Genomic DNA, 13,412 nt, shown 5'->3' with positions numbered 1-13,412 from the left:
GGTTAGAGGAGGGTGGGGGGCTCTACCCCGTGTAGAGTCTCGGGTTACCTCCCCGTTCAAATTTATTGGGCAAAAAAAAACCTTCCCAGACCTCCCTGCGGCCTACTTCCAGTTTCCCGTTTAACTGAAAAAAAAACTCCGCTAAAAAGTAAGGTAAAAAAAATCACTCTTACCCTCAGCCACTACTGACACGAATCGCTCCCTCTCTACTTTGCTCCAGTGGAACAATGAGGTCGATCCTCTAAGGTAAGTAACTTTTTTTAAAAAAACCTTCCCAGGCCTCCCCGCGGCCTACTTCCAGTTTCCCGTTAAACTGGAAAAAAAACTCCGCTAAAAAGTAAGGTAAGAAAAAAAGTCAATATAGAATCAATAAAGCACAGAAGGAGGCTTTTCAACCCATACCAACTATTATAGAGCAGTCCAGTCAGTTCTATCCCTGAAATACTCCCATCTCCCTTCTGTCTTTTTTTGGCCAATTACCTTAACTCTGTGTGCTTTGGTTCCAGATCCTCTTGTCAGTCAAAACATGTTCTCCTTCTTTATCCTTTATGATTTACACGGAAAACAGGGACTTGAACCTCGGACCTAATTCAGAGAATGGGATTTTCCAGCCTTTCCCACCTGAGGGATTTTCCAGTCCTATTGAAGGTGACCTTCTGTAGTGGGTTTGGGGGGGGGGGGGTCTAGCCATATTAAATGCCGTAGACTTCAGTGTGACCAGAAGATCCCACTGGTGGCTAGTGGCAAGCAGCCTTCCCGCCAGAAAACACGATGAGGGGTGAAGGCAGAAGAAAATCCCAGCCAAAGTTTGATGCTCTACCAACTAATCTAATGGAGTTCTATCCTACCACCATTTCTTTGGATCAATCTACTGATTCTGATTTGTCACATTGCTAGTCCAATGTCTAATTAAATGCTGGATGCTTAGTCCATTCTTTTGTCCCTGTCACAAACCCCATTCCCTGACCATTTCCATCCCCAGCAGCCTTTGTGTTGTACTTGACCCTGAGATGATTTTACAATCATTTTTCCACACCCTCACCAAGATTGCCCACTTCCACCTCCAGCCTAATTCCTGCCACAACCGATATGCTGCTAAAATCCCCATTTATTCCTCTGGACTTGACTATAAAACACAGTAAAATAAAAGCAAAATACAGTGGACGCTGACAATCTGAAATTAAGACAGAAAATGCGGCATAAACTTACTTGCAGCGTCTGTGGAGAGAGATACAGAGTTAAAGTTTTGATCCCTTTGACTCTTCAAAGCTGGAGAGGGGTAGAGATATAATGGAATATATAAATAGAGAGTGGAGGGGGTGGAGCAGAATAGAAGGTCAGGGATAGGTAAATTTGATTTAGTTTTTTGAAGTGGTAACCAAGAAGGCAGATGAGGGCAGTGCAGTTGATGTTGTCTACATGGACTTTAGCAAGGCCTGTGACAAGGTACCGCATGGTAGGTTGTTGCATAAGGTTGAATCTCACGGGATCCAGGGTGAGGTATCTAAATGGATACAAAATTGGCTTCATGACAGAAGCCAGAGGGTGGTTGTAGAAGGTTGATTTTCAAACTGGAGGCCTGTGACCAGCGGTGTGCCTCAGGGATCAGTGCTGGGCCCACTGTTATTTGTCATTTATATTAATGATTTGGATGAGAATATAGGAGGCATGGGTAGTAAGTTTGCAGATGACACTAAGATTGGTGGCATAGTGGACAGTGAAGAAAGTTATCTCCAATTGCAACGGAACTTTGATCATTTGGGCCAGTGGGCTGATGAATGGCAGATGGAGTTTAATTTAGACAAATGCGAGGTGATGCATTTTGGTAGATTGAACCAGGGCAGGACTTACTCAGTTAATGATAGGGCGTTGGGGAGAGTTACGGAACAAAGAGATCTAGGGGTACATGTTCATAGCTCCTTAAAAGTGGAGTTGCAGGTGGACAGAGTGGTGAAGAACGCATTCGGCATGCTTGGTTTCATCGGTCAGAACATTGAATACAGGAGTTGGAATGTCTTGTTGAAGTTGTACAAGACATTGGTAAGGCCACACTTGGAATACTGTGTGCAATTCTGGTCACCCTATTATAGAAAGGATATTATTAAAGTAGAAAGAGTGCAGTAAAGATTTACTAGGATGCTATCGGGACTTTATGGATTGAGTTATAAGGAGAGGCTGGATAGACTGGGATTTTTTTCTCTGGAGCGTAGGAGGCTGAGGGGTGATCTTATAGAGGTCTATAAAATAATGAGGGGCACAGATCAGCTAGATAGTCAATATCTTTTCCCAAAGGTAGGGGAGTCTAAAACTAGAGGGCATAGGTTTAAGGGGAGAGATACAAAAGGGTCCAGGGGGGCAATTTTTTCACAGAGGGTGGTGAGTGTCTGGAACAAGCTGCCAGAGGTAGTAATAGAGGTGGGTACAATTTTGTCTTTTAAAAAGCACATAGTTACATGGGTACGATGGGTATAGAGAGATATGGGCCAAATGCAGGCAATTGGGATTAGCTTAGGGGTTTTAAAAAAGAAAGGGCGGTACGGACAAGTTGGGCCGAAGGGCCTGTTTCCATGCTGTAAACCTCTGTGGTTTTAGGTAAGAGCTAAGGAGAGATTGACACAAGTGTAAAGGATATCAGGCAAAGGGAGTGTTAATGGGAGCTTTAAAGATTAAAGATGGTGCTAATAGAGTCATAGAGGTTTACAGCATGGAAACAGGCCCTTCAGCCCAACTTGTCTGAGCTGCCTAGTTTCTACCACTAAGCTAGTCCCAATTGCCCGCGTTTCGCCCATATCCCTCTATACCCATCTTACCCATGTAACTATCCAAATGCTTTTTAAAGACAAAATTGTACCTGCCTCTATTACTGCCTCTGGCAGCTTGTTTCAGACACTCACCACCATCTGAGTGAAAAAATTGCCCCTTTGGACCCTTTTGTATCTCTCCCCTCTCACCTTAAACTTATGTCCTCTAGTTTAGACTCCCCTACCTTTGGGAAAAGATGTTGACTAGCTGATCTATGCCCCTCATTGTTTTATAGATCTCTATAAGATCACTTCTAAGCCTTCTATGCTCTGGCATAAAGGTAAACTAACAGAATGTGTTAATAGGAGAACAAAGATCAGTGCTCAATGAAGGCAAAACTGAAAAACAAATGACAAAATAATTCATCATTTTTGGTCATTTGTTCTGGGTTTTTTCCTGTGGTGCCTGTGGCTCATATCAAGCATCAGATGCTAGTTTACTACATTAACTACACTATAGAAATATAAGTTATTGTTATTGGTTTTTGTTTGCTATGATAAGGGTTCACCCTGATGAATGTGAAAGATTTCTGTCCTTAGTTTTGGAGGTTTCCATCATGGAAATAAGCAATAGGTCATCAGGATTATTCTAAACCCCTTGTGAATAGTTTTGATTTTGGATATTAATGTAAAACGTGCAAATGGGCTTGGACACTCATTGAACACAGTTTCCAATTTCCATTTCACTCCATTACCCAAAGCCAAAATTACTCCCTATTGATCACTTTAGGTTCAAACAGCTGGAATCTTTATCTTCTGTAACATAGTAAACAGAAGGTAGGTGGGCTAAAGGGGCATTCTATCTCATAGTCAGTGCACTGGACTTGTTTGATTGCCTCTGAACATGAGGGAGTTAAAGAGGAATTTCCATGTATTGTTTTCTCAAATTGGCGTAGTGTTTTCTGTTATTTTTGCCTTTTTCATGCCTCTCCCATGAGGATGTGTGGCTGCTCATGGGCTGAAAGAGCAATAGGAATCAATACAAGGAGGAGTATGCTATAAGGCAGTTTGAGCTCCGCCGCCATCCAATAACATTATGGCTGATCTATCTCAACTCCATTTTTCTACCCTATCCCCACACGCTGATTCCTTCAAAGCATGGGCCAGACTTGTTGGAATAACTGATCTTTTCCTGTTCATCACTTTCATATATTTGTATGTTACAAAACACTTACTTCACCTTCCATGCAATGACCAGGAGACAATGTTTGGACTCTTTTCAGTTTCTGTTAACTTGTCTTGGGAGTATCAAGCAACGTATTGCTCTGTGTAGCTTGGTGTACTTTTAAAATTATGATTCCTTCCATTTTTTTTGCAGTGGAAATATTAAAGGAGCAGCACCATATTTGAAAGGACCACCATGCACAGCTTGTGGTCCAGATTTTTGCAGGAGCAAATTATGCAGTAAGTTAAGTAGTCAATACTTTTAACCTTTTATGTGATTAATGTATAATGAATTTTTGACTCTCGCTTTTTTCTTTCTCGTATCAGGTGATCCAGATCGTGAATTAATTAAACGTATGTTTTTAATTTAATATCAATAATTTTATCAATAATTTATTTCAATTATGTTAGTAGCATTATTGAAAATCAATTACATTTTGTTTACTTCATTTTCTGACAGAATACGCCGATTGGCATCCAGATTTTGGATCAGCCTCCATTTTATTGTCGAACTGCCTTTTGAAACTTCTGCCTATTATTGTAATATACATTCTAATGTAGTAATTCCCCAGACATGCTCCTTATATTTTTCGGCACTTTTTTCTCCCTGTTTTCTTGTTTCAGCTGTGAAGATAGGATGTTCAGAGAAACCAAATCTGTACCATCAGTGCTGCTTCATGATTGTCAGGCTGACACACAAAGGCATCTTTATCGACTTATCTGATTCCTCTTATCACCTCCATTTGCAATTTAAACTGGCATTTGAAAAGCCTTCCAGTATATACTTAATTAAGCCTTCCGACATTTACTTTATGAAACTAAGTATATTTGAATGAAATGCTAATCCATGCATAAGAGGAGTAACTACAAACAGTATTGTTTCCATCCATTTGTAACTTGTATCAAAGCCCTTTCTGCTATTTTAACATTGTACTAAATGTTAGCATCAACGTAATCACAAGCCTACATTTTTTAGACACCCTCATCACAAATCTATTTCCACCAAAAGCAAGCAGTTAAAAACACTCGTAAAAGAAGAAAATACTGAATTTTAAAATGACAACGTTATTCAAAAATGAAAGTTGCCATAGGCTGCTCTCCCCTTTGAGGGTGGTGGTTTAACCTGAAGGTCACCACCTTAGGTGAGGGGCAAGGTTGAAAAGACAGGGCCTTCATTGGATAACCTAAGCCGGTATGGGAATTGAACCCACGATGTTGGTGTTGCTCCGCATAACAAACCAGTCATGCAGCTAATTGAGCTAACTCATATACTTATCAGTAACAGAAACCACACAAATATGACTGTTACTTTGGTTAGAAAATTAAAATCTGACCAAAGTGGATTTAAAAGAAGCTTTTTTGGAACCTGGAAATCACAAGTTTGAATCCTGATGGTGCTGACATTTAATACAATGTTAAAAAACAATAAGGCGGCAAGTGCCAAATAGATGAAAACAATACTGTAATTTTGGCCATTATGTATGCATCAGTATGTTGTACACGTATACTTTATGTGTGCAGTGTTTCTCCTCACCCTTCAATTCTGTGCTGAAGAGAACAGGTAAATTGTTTGTAATTTCTGCTTCTACCAATAAATGGGAGGAGAACAGCTGCATTAGTGGCCTCATGTTTTGCTGTCTCAGCCAGATTGCTATTTTCATGAACTAGCCCCATTACTAACATGGATGTACAATAGACATTTCTGAAGGGACATAATGGAATTCTAGTTGCAGCCCTGGCCATCATCAGCTGTAAGAATTTACTTTTAATAGTTTGGCTGTTTGTGATAAAAAAAATAACTCAACACTGCCAGCACATTGAATCAAATGTTATTGTGTATTGAAATAGAATATTAACTGGCAGGTATTTACATTAAGTGATTGTTGTGACTAACTTTCTATGGCTCTTCACATCTCAGTATTTTTAGTAAAGTTTTAAAGATTTTAATAAAGATCAAATTTAGTAATTACTTTGTTTAAATGTGTAGTTCAGTGGATAACTGAATACAATAAATTATATACATGCACTCCTATTCCATTGCAATTAATTTGTTTACCTTTTTTATACAATCAGGTACTGTATTTCTGAAAGAATTGGATAAATGCAGCTTAAAACACTTTGCTTCCTCATGACTACTACAGAGTATTTGATGTGTCTCAGAAAACATTGGGGTGTGATCTATGGGGAGGACAGGAACAGCCCACAAAGATAACATGCTGATTTGCTGTAGGTTGCTACATTGCAACGGAATCCCTTCATCTTCATTACACTGCATTAAAGGAGATAGAAATTGTGCACTAAATGTATACCAAAAGAAAAGAGTACTGAAGTAAACACTAGACCCTTAGAAACAGTGACAGGAGAAATTATAATGGGGAACAAAGAAATGGCAGTCATTAAATATTTTGTGTCTTCACAGTAGAAGATACATTCCATGCCAGAAACAGATGATTGGGGGCGGCGGTGCGAAGAAATTGGGAAAATTAATATCAGCTGATATAAGTTATTGGAGAAAGGGACTAAAATCCAAAAAAAACCCCAGAACCTGATTGATGGACCACACCCTAGGGTTCACAAAGAGATATTTGCAGAGATAGTGGACATGCCAGCTCTGATATTCTAAAATTCCTTAGATTCGAGAATGCAACATTAGATTGGAAGTTTCAAGAAAAGGGGGAGAGAGAAAAAGTAATGAATTACAGGTCAGTTAGCCTAACATCAGTAGTTGGGAAAACGCTGGAATCTATTATTGAATAACTCTTAGCAATGTGATGTTAGTGTACCTTTAAGAGTTTTTATTTTAGTTCATGCTCACAGCCTTAGGTGATCTTGTTGTTGGGAGGAGAAGAAAACTTTGTGCAGGTCAGGTGACCGGGATTTTCATTTTCAGTTTGGAGTTGCAGGTTTGAATTTTTGGGGGATTTTGAAAGGACAGCAAGCTAAAAAGGTGTGTTTTCCCTGTTGTTTTGAAAATTCTGTAGGTTTCCTGAAGGGTGAAAATCTGCTGTTGTTGGGGGCTGGGCCAGAGTCTCTTTAGTGCTTTAAGAAGCTGTCTTGTCTTCAAGGTGTTTGGAGTGAATTCAGAGAACTGCAGACTTCAATAGAATCATTATTCTCAATTATCAATCAATATCAGTTTTGAAACTTTCTTCATTGATGCCACAGTGACTGGCCAGTTACAATTGATAAGTCATGATTCCAGTTACTGGTTGTTAGGCACCAGTGATAATACAGTACTCGTTAATCACATCCATTGAACATCCATCGATTCCTCTTCCTTCAAACATTTGATTCTCCCATATAAGACAGTAATAAGGAGAAATTTCTTCTGTCAGAGGGACATGAATCATTGGAACTTTCTACCTCAGAAGCTGTGGAGACTGTATTCAGGACTGAGATAGACATATTCCTAAACTATAGGGATTTAGGCAGGAAAGTGGAGTGGAGACCACAATAAGAGCAGCCATGATCTTATTGAATGGTGGGGCAGCTCAAGGAAATGTTAACTCTCTTTTAATTGGTGCTGCTAGATAGAGCTATTGAAATATACAGCATGGAGACAGGCCCTTCGGCCCATTTCATAGAATCATAGAAACCCTACAATGCAGAAAGAAGCCATTTGGCCCATCGAGTCTGCACCGATCACAATCCCACCCAGGCCCTACCCCCATATCCCTACATATTTACCCGCTAATTCCTCTAACCTACGCATCTCAGGACACTAAGGGGCAATTTTAGCATGGCCAATCAACCTAACTCACACATCTTATGGACTGTGGAAGGAAACCGGAGCACCCGGAGGAAACCCACGCAAGCACGAGGAGAATGTGCAAACTCCACATACACAGTGACCCAAGCCGGGAATCAAACTCAGATCCCTGGAGCTGTGAAGCAACAGTGCTAACCACTGTGCTACCGTGCCGCCCACAAGACGACAAAGATAATTGATGAGATAATTGATTGATGACAGTTGAAGAGGACAAAGATAATTGATGAGGGAAGGGCTGTGGATGTAGTTTATATAGACTTTAGTCCCACATGGCAGACTGGTACAAAAATTAAAATCACTTGGGATTTGGGGTGGACTGGCTGGATGGATACAGAATTAGCTTGGTTATAGAAGACAGAGAGTAGCAGTGGAAGGATGTTTTTCAGAATGGAGATCTGTAGCTAGTGGAGTTCCGCAGGGATCAGTGCTGGGATCTTTGTTGTTTGTAGTCTATATAAATGATCTGGAGGAAAATGCGGGTGGTTTGATTAGTAAGTTTGCGGATGACATGAAGATTAGTCGAGTTGTTGATAGTGCCGGGGATTGTCAGAGGACACAACAGGATAATATAGATAGGATGAGAGACTTGGGCACATAAATGGCAGATGGAGTTTAATCCAGACAAATGCAAGGTGGTATATTTTGGAGGATCAAATTTAGGTGTGAATTATACTATAAATGGCAGAACCCTTAGGAGCATTAACATCCAGAGGGATCTTGGTGTGCAGGTCCACAGTTCCCTAAAAGTGGCAACACAGGTGGCCAAAGTGACTAAGAAAGCATATTCCATGCTTGCCTTCATCAGCCAGGGCATTGAAAACAGGAGTTGGGAAATCATATTGCAGCTATATAAAACCTTGGTTAGGCTGCATATGGAGTAGTGTGTGCAGTTCTGGTCACCACACCAGCAGAAGGACGTGGAAGCTTTGGAGAGAGTGCAAAGAAGGTTCACCAGGATGTTGCCTGGTCTCAAGGGCATTGACTATGAGGAAAAGTTGAATAAACTGGGATTGTTTTCACTGGAAAGACGGAAGCTGAGGGGAGACCTGATAGAGGTCTACAAAATTATGAAAGGCATAGTCAAGGTGGATAGTCAGAGGCTTTTTCCAAGGGTGGAAGTGTCAATTACAAGGGGGTACAGCTTCAAGGTGAAAGGGGGAAAGTTTAAGTGAGATGTGCGGGGGAGGTTTTTCACACTGGGTGATGGATGCCTGGAACCCGCTGCCAGAAGAGGTGGTGGAAGCGGGCACATTAGCAACATTTGAGAGGCATCAGGATGGATACATGAATAGGGAGGAAATCGAGGGCTATGGACCAAGTAAGGGCAGAAGGTTTTTTTTTTAGTTTAGTTAGGGCATCATGATCGGCTTGGGCTTGGAGGTCCAAAGGACTTGTTCCTGTGCTGTACTTTTTGTTCTTTGTTCAGTTGCCTTCCTCTGACCCATATCCCTCTAAACTGTTTGAAGGAGGTTTTTTCAAAGGCTAAGTCACGACAGTATTCTGGTTAAAGACATTCCTTTCCTTCAATTTCCATCTATCCCGCTGGGTTATTTCCCTTATTCCTAACTATAATAATCTGCCAGTTTAGTGGCAGGAGCAGGCTTTGCCATTGAGTTCACCTTGCAGCTGATACATTTTTCAATTTTCCCATATTCAAAATTTGCACCAGGGTGTGCTCTGTAGTCAGAACCACTTCTCCCAGCATTGTGATCAGCTCACTAATTTTGAACACCCACACCCCACACTCCAACTAGAATGGTTCTATGGTTCTAATGCTGTTGGGGCACTAGTGGCGAATGCAACCTCACATTCCCTTGTCCATTCTATATTTTGTAACTCCTCACTAGATGCCTTTCCCCCTTTTACTAGATTTTGATTCAGGCTGATAATTTCTGCTATATTGGAAATCTACAAATAAATACTCAAATGTCTTGAAGCTGCTGCAAATCTTGCTTTATTTGAAATTACCTGCAAAACAAAAAGCACAAAGATTCATCCTGCTTGTAACAGAATGGGTTAATTCTCTGCTAGTTTTGAAAGGAGTGGAGTAAAGTTCTCAAATGGACATCACTGCGTCATCACCCATGGCCCGGGAATCATTTATTTCTCTATGGCAACTAGTAGAATTTCACAATAACTTCACTGCAGTGTTAATGTAAGCCTTACTTGTGACTAATAAATAAACTTTAAGAAATAAACTTTAATTTCAAAATCATCCTTTTCATGGTTCTAATTGTGTCAGGAATAGTTTTTTGACCTGACAAGAAGTTTCAACCCAAGATTAATCCAAAACAAGATTTATCACAATAATTTCAAATATCCCAACTTTTAATTCTCCCAAATTAAAATTACCACATTTTCACGCTTATTCTATAAACTAACACAGGCACAACTTTTGTAGCGATTTAAAATCAAATCAACTGCTGAAATAGTTAACTTTTTCTACAGCCTTCAAGCAGAACTTAGCACGCAATATAGGGATCGCCAGAGCTCATAAACTTTAAACGAGTCACTTCCCACTTCCAACGTCTTAAAGTGGCAGAGCTCGAAATTGCTGTTAAATAAAAAATACAAAATTAAGATTCATGATCTCTAATACATATAAATTCTTAATTGTCAAATTAGGAACAGAAGATGATGAAATCGCTACCAGTTAAAAACACAAGCGATAAAACAAACTTACAATTTTTAAAAAAGTTTATTTATTAGTCACAAGTAGGCTTACATTAATGCTGCAATGAAGTTACTATGAAAATCCCCTAGTCGCCTGTTTAGATACACTGAGGGAGAATTTAGCATGGCCAATGCACCTAACCAGTATGTCTTCAGGACTGTGTGAGGAAACCGGAACACCCGGAGGAAACCCATGCAGACACGGGGAGAACGTGCAGACTCCGCACAGACAAAGCTGGGATTTGAATCCGGGTCCCTGGTGCTGTGAGGCAGCAGCACTAACAACTGTGCCACCATGCAGACTAAGACAAAGGGAATAGCACGGTTCTCTCAAATCCTGAACCCAAGATTATTCAAAGTTCAAATTGGTTATTTTCAAACTCCAATTTATATATTTTGAATTTAAAATTTCAATTTGCTTTCCACAGGTTGTGTTCAAACTAACTTCCACACATATATAATATCCTTCTGAGGACAACCATGGCCACTGATTATACTCAAGATTAAGGAATTTCAAAAATATTATTTCAATTTTCACCTCATTCCAATCCAATTCCCGTTTGATTTTAAACTGTATCAAACCCACTATTGTAAAATCACAATTAGGGGAAGAACATTAAAACCTTACAGCAAACAGCATAACAAAATATTCACACAGAAACACAAATTAAACACACTCAGATGCAAATGGAAGCTTCTGATTCATTCATTCCACAGCAATCTCAACTTCTGAACTGGAATGAAAATAAAATATTCAAAGAGAATAAAGAAAATTGATTAAGACAGTAATCTTCATCCTGCTGCCTCCTGAACCGCAATCAAACTCAAAAAGCAAAAGTACATTGTCTGCCATTCTCTACAAGAAAACACAATGCCATTCCAGACCACACAAACACACTGAAATACAAAAAAAACTTACTCAAATTATCAGGTTTTCTCAAATCAATGTTCCTCTTTCAATCTTTTGCCAATTAATTCACAATCTTTTCCTGGTAAGGTAATGGTTCCCTGACTGGGAACATAATTCCTTTTTCTCTCAATTATGTAACATTACTCTGTACACTATTCTCCTCCCGCACCCCCCCCCCCCCCCTTTTAAAAGCAAAGGGGCCCCTTGAGGTTCTTTGCGAGGTTTGTGAGAGTTTGAGCTCCTGCTCCTTACTTAATTTTAGCTTGTTTCTGTCCCAGCTACTGAGTATTTTGGGAGGTTCCGCATCTCTCTCTGCCTGCCTCTCTTGCTGTCTCTCTCTCTCTTATCTCCTCTCTCTCTCACTATTGTTTGTATTAAACTGTCTTCAGAGCCCTACCAGAGATCTTTTGCATCTAGGCCGACCGTCACCATCGTGCAACCCTCATCCCATAAATTTTTCTCTATACTATTCTCGAGTCTCTCACTGGGGGCTCCCAGTGCCCGGACTAACCATCAACCTTTCTCTGTGCGGTTTTTATCCTTAGACGCTTTCCCTGTTGCGCGACTTATTGCTTCACTATTCAGGCCAATCCAAGAGTCTCTCCTTGGTCCCCTGCATTAAGCGTAACTTAACTTCTCATGTCTTTTTCTATTACATGGCCTTTCGCTCTGCTATTCAGGGCACCTCAAGAGTCCGTCCTTGGTCCCCTGTATTAAGCACTACTTCTTTACGCAGTCATACTGTGTTCACAAGCCCTACTCCTGTTCAAATCACTCAACTAATGGCTCCGTAACCTGAAGTGTAGCCCCTCTAACTACTCGGTGGTAAGCAAAAGATACTCACCCATCCTAGGAGATATGTCTTGCCGCTGGATTCTTGTGAGCGATCCTGCCCGACAATGCCAGTTTGAAGGGTTTTTTTTTCATATGCTAAGTATTTTAGCTGAACACAGCTAATGCAAAGATTCACAAAAGACAGCATTCTGGTTAAAGACGTTCTTTATTGACCAACGCGTGCTGGGAGAAAGACAGCTGGGCAGTCCAACTCCTTTCTAAAGTTACAATACATTGGCCATATGGTTATACTATTTCAAAAGTTTATTTCACCTGCCCACTCTGCCATCCTAACTGGATGTGTCAATCGATTTAGCACATTATTTACCTTGGTCAATAACTTCCTACCTTCTGGCAGAATGGAAATTCATTGCTCTGTAGAATCTGAAAGTTTCCGCCCACTGTTACTTAACAACTTCCACTTATGTAGGTCCATAGGGCTCAAAGGTTGCTTTCCCACTGTCACTTAGCAACTTCTATTACATAAGATATAGGGTTCAAAAGTTTTTATTCCCACTGTCGGCTGAGACATCCTTATTGGTAGAAATTGAATAATTCTATTTATTCTAGTGGCAGGGAAACTTGCATTGTACTGATAAAATAACTGTGCTCTGTGGCTTTATTGTTCTTAAAGAATGTGGCCTGTTTCACTCAGCTTTTATCCCATTATGCTTTAGGGCAGTCTGCAGTTGGCCAAGGTGTACATTTTAATGCAAAACATTCAAAAATACATGTTTAAATCTGAAATACATGTTTAAATTCTCTACCAGCGGTTATATGTGTCTCTGTTGTTACAGCAACACCAGATTAAAGTCCAACAGGTTTATTTGGTAGCACGAGCTTTCGGAGCGTTGCCCCTTCATCAGGTGAGTGAAGAGTTTGGTTCACAAACAGGGCATATATAGACAAACTCAATTACAAGATAATGGTTGGAATGCGAGTCTTAACAGGTAATCAAGTCTTTACAGGTTCAGACAATATGAGTGGAGAGAGGGTTAAATACAGGTTAAAGAGGTGTGAATCGTCTCCAGCCAGGTCAGTTAGTGAGATTTTGCAAGCCCAGGCAAGTCATGGGGGTTACAGATAGCCAAGTTCCGGACACATGAGGACGGCCTCAACCGGGATCTTGGGTTCATGTCACACTATCTGTAACCCCCACGACTTGCTGGGCCTGCAAAATCTCACTAACTGTCCTGGCTGGAGACAATACACTCCTCTTTAACCTGTGCTTAACCCTCTCTCCACTCGCATTGTCTGGACC

The sequence above is a fragment of the Mustelus asterias genome, chromosome 9 (assembly GCF_964213995.1).
Source record: "Mustelus asterias chromosome 9, sMusAst1.hap1.1, whole genome shotgun sequence".
Lineage (NCBI taxonomy): Eukaryota > Metazoa > Chordata > Chondrichthyes > Carcharhiniformes > Triakidae > Mustelus > Mustelus asterias.
The sequence above is the reverse complement of the archived record's forward strand: the minus strand, read 5'-3'. Positions refer to the sequence as shown.